Source organism: Watersipora subatra, chromosome 5 (assembly GCF_963576615.1).
Source record: "Watersipora subatra chromosome 5, tzWatSuba1.1, whole genome shotgun sequence".
Taxonomy (NCBI): Eukaryota; Metazoa; Bryozoa; class Gymnolaemata; order Cheilostomatida; family Watersiporidae; genus Watersipora; species Watersipora subatra.
The window spans coordinates 60,487,173-60,495,292 of record NC_088712.1 but is presented as its reverse complement, the minus strand read 5'-3'; positions in this window follow the sequence as shown (position 1 = coordinate 60,495,292).

Below are 8,120 nucleotides of genomic sequence, written 5' to 3'. Positions count from 1 at the left end.
ATCTGAATACAGTATACGGCCTTATAACGTAAACCCTGTATAACATAAATTCTACCTAACGTAAATAATTTATTTAAAGTTTTTGATCTGTAATGCGTAAGAAGTTACACAGTGTAAGTTGCATGGTGTAATGAGCATCCTATAGTTAGCTTTAAGAATGGTTTTTTTTTCTTTCCGTTCTGGGAGAGAAACCGACCTACCGGTTATCTCAATTATATATACCAGTACCATACCAGTCTAGATTTCTGTGACAGATCGTCAGGTGAGCTGATTTATAACAGATATTAAATAACTGCACAATTATTCAGAAATACTTAAAGAGGCTGTCAACTGGTGCAGGTTGTAGAGTGACAGTCTACTAATCTAAATCTCAGGAGTTGTGCTCTCAATACAATCAATCTTTTATCCTAACCTCCGACCCTGGTTTCAAAAAAGTGGACGGACAGACATCGCTCTTACGATGATATACATATTTTTTTGTTTTATTTTATCTCAGACTTATAAAAAATCTTTTGGCAGCATAGGCCTTGCTAACTGAAGATGTTGAAGAGAGTTGATTTAAATTGACATTCAAAGTGTGCGCTCCCCTTTTACTTAACGGAAAATTATGGTCATCATGAACCGTAAGCCAAGTGAAAGTGGTAAAAAAAACCAGAAAAGTTGTCTATACAAACCAATAATACTGCAGTTACTGTACAATCATTAAAATTAAAAAGTTAGGTTTAGTTTTTTCTATTTGAAGGACCAATGGGGTGAGTTTGAAACAATCTTGGATTGGATTAGGTGATTTGCACATATCTTGCTGTACATAAAATGTACAATCCCTATAGCTTAAACATTTTCGGAATGGGTTATTTACATTGTAGGCTCATCTACTGTATCTCATATGTTACAGCCAATTGGCTGGAGCCCAAAGACTTTAACAATATGTTACAGCCAATAAGTTGTAACACAAACACTTCAGCAATGTTTACTTATTTTTGCACAAATACTCATACAGTGTCTGCCATACCGGTTTTTACAATCGTACGGCTTTTACATCTTACCATCGCTGCCCCAGCGCCACTGTCCGTTAACGAGAACACCAGATGTGAGTACACGGTCATTGTTGTGAATGGAGAGCTCATTGAAGAGCCAATTTGTAAAACTTTCATGCTTAGGTGGGTCCTGTACTTCAGCAAGGTCGCTGTCTAGCTGGTAACACTTCAGATCAGCTGCTGTTTTTGCCTACAAAAGTCCTTGTCAATATTACTATGGAGAACAGTGCACACGCTATCCTCGATAAAACAGATAAAACTGGCACCAAAGACAGTTAAAATTAATATGATTATCAAGATAGGCTTTTTATGCAGAGAAAAAGTTAATTTATAGGCTTGGCAGCTAAATGTAAGACATTCTTTTAAAAAATTTATGTAGACGCTCAGTTGCCGAACTTGTTGGAAGTGTTTTCACCTCGAGCCATTGGAAGCCAGGTTTGATACATGTGCATGAGGTCTACTATAAGTTCTACTTCCTTATGGAGTCACCAACATTTTTGGCTTCTGCTAGTTATTTCATTGCCAATGTAGTGTATGTAAAGTTTGTGTAAATCTGTGGTTCAGAATGCTTAATCTGTGAGCAAAAGGTTGGACTTGTGTAAGTTTTATTTGACAAACCGAACATAACGACCCAAAATACTAACATTGGTTTTAGCAGTTTGAAAAAGATAATTTTTAAACTGGTAAAGTTTTTAATTTTATATTACAGGCTTACCCTAAGACACTTATGTATTCGCCTCATCTAACTTTCGCGTTTTCGCGGAGTCATCCTTTCACAAAGATTTCATGTGCGAAACTAAACTATCATAACGAACGAGCAAAAACGCAAAATTAAATAACTTTGTTCATTGATAGTCCAAGAAACAAATTGGCAGCAAGCGATCAAATTGCATTATCAATCTAGGCCACACAATTCTACCTGCGGTTCACAATTACAAACTAGTCCCAAATTGAAAAAAAAATTTCTTACCAGTGAACTGGACCTGAGGAACCTAATTATGTTTGTTCCACTGCATTTAATTTCACATCACTATATTTTCGCACTCATCAGAGCTGCGAAATTAAGTTGCAGCGAAATTTTACTCTGTATGTTACTCACGAAATTAAATACTAGCGAAATATAAGTGTCCTAGGGTATATGACACAACACTGAAACCATAAGCTACAATTTTGTCACATAGTTAGACAACCATGAGATGCCTCGTGGCAGCAGGTGTCACTAACCTTGTAGATACGCTGTATCGCCAGGCAGCTTCCTTCTAGATAAGCAAAATCAACCTGAGGCGCTGCAGTTGAAGCCGCAGTTGTGCCAGCACCATCACCTGGTGTGCTAACTGTACCATCACCTGGTGCGCTGACTGTACCATCATCTGTCTCTTCAGCAGACTCAGATGAACTAGAGATCCAGAACCAACCGCCATGCGTCGCTGCAGCAGATAAAAGCAAGGCTAGAACGAATTTTGGAAAATTCATGGTTTACTTAAGTTACTGCTTTTCGTTGTTCCTAACTAGATGAGACTTCGTTAGCCAGAATTTTTCACGTTCACAATTCTGTCAGTCGCGCGTAACTTGAGTTGTTCAAGGTCTTTAAATTCATTTGAATTATTGATTTTATCTCCACATATTTTCACAGAGGTAACTACAGTCACAACCTTTAAATAAGTTTAAAGTTTTATTTTATATGTTGGAGTAAATATTTCTATAAGTATGAATTGTTTTCTTCATTCTAAAGCTCAAAAACCTATCATACTCATTTAGTGAATACTGCAGGTAACTACACATAGCATCAAAACAGAATTTATTATATAGAAATAGTTTATCGATTTGTCAAACCATTTATTTGATTGACGTGGCGTTGTTCTTTGTTATTATTTTTGTATAGCAAACTTTGCAAAGCATTCTTGTTTAAAATGAAATAAATTTATGTCAAATGAGCATTAAAATAATAAATGTAAACATTTAATTTATATTTAAGATCTATGTCTATCTAGCAATCATAAACAACAAAATTTTTTATTGTTTTATGGTAACTACATTATCTGTTTTGCCTGTGTGCAAAACAGAATATCCAAGTTACATCTTTGGACGAGGCAATCTTTTTCCTAACGCTCTTATAGCGGCTTTGGATGAATGGATACAGTTCTTATTATAGTAAAGATATCTATGTATCTACTAGGTGAATGCCCCGCATTACAGTGGTAAAAAGAACAGCTTATAAATAGTGGCAGGTAATGTAGTTGCCATAAAATAATAAAAATCCCTTTTTATTTATGGTTCCTATTTATGGTTCACTTAGAGCTTAAATATAGTTTAATTGTTTGCATTCATTATTATTTTAATATTTTATTGGCATTAATTTTATTTTAAGCAAGAATGCTTTGCAAAGTTTACTATACAAAAATAATAACAAAGAACAACGCTAAGTAAATCAAATAAATGGTTTGACGAATCGATAAAATATTTCTATATGATAAATTCTGTTTTGATGCTATGTGTAGTTACCTGCAGTATTCACTAAATGCGTATGATAGGTTTTTGAGCTTTAGAATGAATAAAACAATTCATACTTACAGAAATATTTACTCCAACATATAAAATAAAACATTAAACTGCCTATTTAAAAGTTGTGACTGTAGTTACCTCTGTGGGGATATGTGGAGCTGAAATCCACAATTCAGATGAATTTAAAGACATTGAACAATTCCAGTTATATGAGACATTGTTTTCCTGTAGCTTAGAGACAGAAAAACAAAGATTTAAACTTGGCAACGGGTAAGGTGAAAAATAAAAGTTGTTATAGGAATACTGAGAGTAGCATACACTAACATGGACTATGAAAAGTTTAAACTAAGCTAGTTTATATATAATTTTCACGTTTTTTATTTAATTCTCAGCCTTTTTATTATTACTCACGAAACTTCTTCTATTTAAGAAACTTACAATTTTATATGTTGAAAATAATTTTGTTTGAATTTTACTCCTTAAGGTGATAATTTTGAATCTGAAAGAAATTAGCAGCGGGGCTGACTGTAATTTGGGGTTGACTGTAATTCGGGGTAGACTGTAAGTGTATGCGTTTGATTTAATCTTTTGTCATTTCAAGCTTTATATATCTTATCTTTGTCACAATCAATTTTTCTATTTGACATTTATCTTTGAACTCCGACACAAGATATGACAGCTTTCCTCTGCTGTTTCCGTCAACCAGGTTAATTACTTCAGTATTTGTAAAAATATTACTTTAAAGGTATACTGCACAATGATCGCGTTAATTAAACATTCGTATTGTTTAATATATTGTAAAGGAATTTGCCGGCTGTTACTCAGGCACGATCTAGATTGCAATAATATTGCATAAATTATAAGATAAGTGAGTATGGTTTTTCGTTAGTTTTATTCCGAAGCAATTTCCAGTAGTCGTGGATTCGCGACTACTCTGCTCTCTTTGCGAAAGCACTACTATATATACATATATTTTCTCCGAACTATATAATAGAACCGGGTAAGAAACCGTATAAGAATAAATGATTAATAGACTCGCTAACACGTTGGCTTAATTACGGCCGAGCTAAGTATTAGCGACAAGACACATAATAAAGACAACCACAATATGCAAAATATATATAAGAGTAATTATATGCAAGTAAAACACATAATAAAGACAGACACAACACGCAATATATATATCAAAGTAAATATATGCCAGTATATAAATTATAAGAAATAACTTCGTGGCTCGGCATCCACCACAATATAACATACCAGGTTACTACCATTTAATTTACTAACAAATAAGTATTATCACAAGCAACACTTTTTTACCAATTAGATACAACCACAATTATTTTGCACTCAACTATGAAAAAATGAAGTCACCAACATAAAACTTGTTTATACAATACAAAAACGTGAGCGCCCAGTTGGTCTAGTTGTAAGGGGCCATGTTGTTAGTTGTTTGAGTATGTTTCTAGGTAATAGCAACAAGTGATTTCAGTATTATTTAATATTTTACAGCTATGTTTTGTTTACATTTAAAAACTTTTTAAGGTACATTATAAATGTATTTTCATTTTTCAAAAAAATCACAATCATATTTCAGCTTTAGAATGATAGTAGTATAAGATTGACAATTTATTGGAACATATAAGCAGAAAAATGTCCTCCATACTAGGTAGCGCATTTTCATATGTTGTTGGAAGCATAAAAAGAAAGTGAAGTGCAATATATGCCTGAAAGAATTTGCCTATCACCACAGCATATGATCATTAAGATATCATTTAACTAATTCTCATCCTACCGCTCAGAAATCATCACCAGCTGTCGCAGACAATAACTACTACTACTGTATGTAAGAAGAGGGCACCTCTTCATTCGGATAATGTGAATAAACTGTGTTGCCTCAACTCTTGGCCGGCTTAATTATAGACTTTCATAGATTATTTTCATACTAATAATAATTTTTACATTGTAACTTATGTACATTGTACATAACATGTAATCCTGTTAACAATAATTGTTTCAAATATAATTAATTTATATATAGCTGTATTATTTGTTTTGGAATAAGCAAGTTTTTGCTAGATTAATTCTAAGATTAATCAAAGATTAACTGGTTCAGACCAGTTATTAATCGCGATTAATTTTTTATAATCGTTGTGCAGCTCTACCGGTTTAAATATTGGCATGCAAAGCATGGTCATATTTATCGATATCATCATTAGAGTTCAAATTGCAAGATATTTTAGTGCTTAAAAGTTATTCCAAGCAAATAATTTTCTCGTGTAAATATAATATTTTTTATTTAACAACTTTGATTTCCAGAGCGGAATAAATTATGAAAGAGAGGAAGTTTTCAAATTTATGTCTTTGATGGAGTTTCTAATGTTCCCTTGTTTACAATTAAAAACTCAAGACTATTGAGTAAGGATGACAGTCTTCTAACAAGTACAGTTCACTGAAAATCGCATTAAAGATCTCATAACATGAGTTGATAACATTTTTCAGCAAAATACCATGCAACAGGTTAAAGAGTAAGCATTCCAATACATAGCAGATCACTCGACTTTCTTAACATCATTTTGATAGTAAACAGCACTGTTTTACGCTTTTTACTAGATTGGCCAATCTTGACTATAATAAGAACTCTGTCTGTCCGTTTGTCTGTCCGTTTGTTTGTCCGCCGTCACGCTTGGAGGTTTGGAAAAAATAATACTTCATACAGGACTCAAACTCTGATATTCGAGTCTGCAGTCAGAAACTCTAATAACTGCCCCACTCAACCATCTTTCTGGGTTGCAGAATAACTGTGCAGGTTGCTGTTACACATCAAACTGCCAGGAAAATAGTTACGATTACACGAGAAAATTATTTGCATGGAATAAGTTTTAAGCACTAAAATATTGTGCAATTTGAACTCTAATGATGATATCGATAGATATGACCGTGCTTCGCATGCCAATGTTTAAAGTAATATTTTTACAAATACTGAAGCAAATAACCTGGTTGACGGAAACAGCAGAGGAAAGCTGTCATATCATGTGTCGGAGTTTAAAGATAAATGTCAAATAGAAAAATTGATTGTGACAAAGATAAGCTATATAAAGCTTGAAATGACAAAAGATTAAATCAAATGCATACACTTACAGTCTACCCCGAACTACAGTCAACCCCGAATTACAGTCAGCCCCCGCTGCTAATTTCCTTCAGATTCAAAATTTTAACTTTATAGCATAAAATTTCAAAATTCCAACAAAATTATTTTCAATTTGTAAGATTGCAGGTTTCTTAAATAGAAGCAGTTTGAGTAATAATAAAAAGGCTGAGAATTAAATGAAAACGCGAAAAATTATATATAAACTAGCTTAGTTTAAACTGTTCCTAGTCCATGTTAGTCTATGCTACTCTCAGTATTCCTATCACTATTTTTAATTTTTATCCTAACAATTGCCAAGTATAATTTTTTTTCTGCTGATTACATTCTATGGTAACTAAATTACCTATTTTGCCAAACTGTGGAAAAAGCAGAATGTCGAAGCTAAATCTTTAGCCGAGGCGAACTTGTTCCCAACGCTTTTAATGTGGCTTCAGACGAACGAATGGATGGACACAGTTCTAATTACAGTAAAGATTTCTATATATCTACCAGATGAATGTCCGACATTGCGCTGGTAAAAAAACAGCTTATAAACAGTGGCAGGTAGTGTAGTTGCCATTGGCCAAGTTGAATAATTAGTCAATTGGCTAATTTGAGTAACTCAAGCTAGTCATTTAAGCTGTTTAAATCTTTTTTGTAATAAGTACCAGGAAGCTAGCTTTTAATTCATGATCTCTCACACAATCATGTTCTTCAAGCTGCTAGTAATAACCATAAGTATTTTCTCAAGCGTTTCAAGTGTGTGGATTTTAACCAGTGTAATAAGTATGTGCACAACTATTCATTAGTATGGCCAGTTGGACACGTAGTCTGATTGATAGTAAGTAAGCTTGTCTGTAGAACTACACAGTCCAAAGTTGAAGTCTAGTGCGAAGCGGATATTTCCTTCCCAAAACCTTTTGCTTATAACTGGACATACGGACACCAAATGACAAACACTGAAATATGTATATATACTAGTATACTAGTAATGCTTGGCGTTGCACTGGTAATAACATAATTACTTAATGAATTTGAGTAACTTACATGTACTTTGAAAGCAAGATCTTTACTAAAACAATACCTGCATTAACATGCAGGTAACATGCAGTAACATTCAATGGTGCTAGTTATTAACCCCAAGCAAGTGCTTTAAGCATTAGTATCTTAACCAATGTAATGACTATTTGCCAAATTAATCCATTGTACTCCGTGTAGCTTAATGGTTAAAATTGCTGCCTGTAGGTCTGGAGGTACTGACATCAAATCTAGTTACGTGCAGATTTTTGATTGCTAGATTTTATTTGCAATAAAACAAACACTCAGATTTATATATATAGATAGAATAGACGGATTAGCTTGCCAGGGGCTTGTTGGTGAGCTGTTAAAGAGTTCAGTCTCACCCTCTAGCAGCAGATCATTTGGATCTATCATGGCTGACTTGTAATTTG